At 43.7% G+C, this 1,540-nt stretch overlaps 1 non-coding gene across 1 annotated transcript; it reads left to right on the forward strand.

Moving 5' to 3' along the window:
* Nucleotides 1-1,179: 1,179 nt before the first annotated feature.
* On the forward strand, nt 1,180-1,264 carry Trnas-uga (transfer RNA serine (anticodon UGA)). Its single transcript is given in 2 exon segments — nt 1,180-1,219; nt 1,228-1,264. It is a non-coding gene; the product is annotated as a tRNA-Ser (tRNA).
* The last annotated feature ends 276 nt before the right edge of the window (nt 1,265-1,540 follow it).

A 1,540-nucleotide genomic window follows, 5' to 3' on the forward strand; every position in this document is an offset into this window, starting at 1 on the left:
AAATTACTTTTCTCCTTCGTTAAAGACAATTCATGCATTGTTCAACACTTTCATAACAATAATTTGCCGATTTACAGTTTCGAACATAAATTACTTGAATTTTATTAATTAATAATGTTGTCTGCACTCTGGCAAGACCGCTCACTTTTATGGCTTAAAGTCGACCTTCTTTACATTTTCACATTACAAGCAGAAGTACGATAAAATCTGAAGATCTACAAAAGTTTTTACTGTCATCTTTTATTTAGATCGAAGCGGAACGTTCAGTTCAGCTTCTGTTAAAATGTTTCTTTGACTGCGCAATCGATGTAATAGGCGTCCGCGCTAGATGCGCATCTTTACAGTTACATAAATTATATAAAACAAATGTCTTTCAAAGAATAGGTCACATTTCATAAGTTGATCATTTAATATACAGATAGGTGATGCCTTTGCAAGGGTATTCACAGCGTTCATACTACGGAAATCCCAATAATATTACAAGTTGGAGATCACGTGATTTCTGATTGAATGTTTACCACAAGGGGACCTCGCACACCGTGTTTTGCGTCCATTACTAAACTTACTTTGGCTGCGCTCCGGATCCTCTGAGTGCTAAACGATAAAAATGATCCTTAGAAAGCACTAGTCCCATTCCTCTAGCTGGTTAACGAATAACGTTCGTCCTGTCAGGACACAGAAGAGCTAAAGAAAGTCGTTCACCTTTCTAATATCGTGTGGCGCCCACTCAGAAGTGAAGCAACACGACGTGGCATGGACTCGACCAACGTCTGAAGTAGTGCTGGAGGGGACTAACGCCATAAATACTGCAGGACTGTCCATCAATCCGTAAGCGTATGCGAAGATGGGATCTCTTCTGAACAACACGTTGCAAGGCATCCCAGATATGCTCAATAATGTTCATGTCTTTGGAGTCTGGTGGCCAATCGAAGTGTTTAAACTCTGAAGAGCGTTCCTGGAGCCACTCTGAACCTATTCTGGACGTGTCGGGTGTCGCATTATACTGCTGGAATTGCCCAAGTCCGTCGAACTACACAATGGACATGAATGGATGCAGGTGATCAGATAGATGCTTACATACGTGTCACCTGTAAAAGTCGTATCCAGATGTAACACGTGTCCCGTAACAATCCAACTGCACACGCTCCAAACTGTTACAGAACTTCCACCAGCTTAGCCGGCCGGGGTGGCCGAGTGGTTCTAGGCGCTACGGTTTGAAACCGCGCGACCGCTAGAGTCGCAGGTTCGAATCCTGCCTCGGCCATGGATGTGTGTGATGTCCTTAGGTTAGTTAGGTTTAAGTAGTTCTAAGTTCTAGGGGACTGATGACCTCAGAAGTTAAGTCCCATAGTGATCAAAGCCATTTGAACCACCATCTTGAACAGACTCTGCTGACATACAGGGTCCACGTATTCATAAGGTCCTCTCCATACCCTTACACGTCCATCCGCTCGATACAATTTGAAACGAGACTCGTCCGACCAGGCAACATGTTTCCAGTCATCAAAAGTCAAATGCCAGTGTTGACGGGCCCAGGCGA

This window comes from Schistocerca serialis, chromosome 5 (assembly GCF_023864345.2).
Source record: "Schistocerca serialis cubense isolate TAMUIC-IGC-003099 chromosome 5, iqSchSeri2.2, whole genome shotgun sequence".
NCBI lineage: Eukaryota > Metazoa > Arthropoda > Insecta > Orthoptera > Acrididae > Schistocerca > Schistocerca serialis.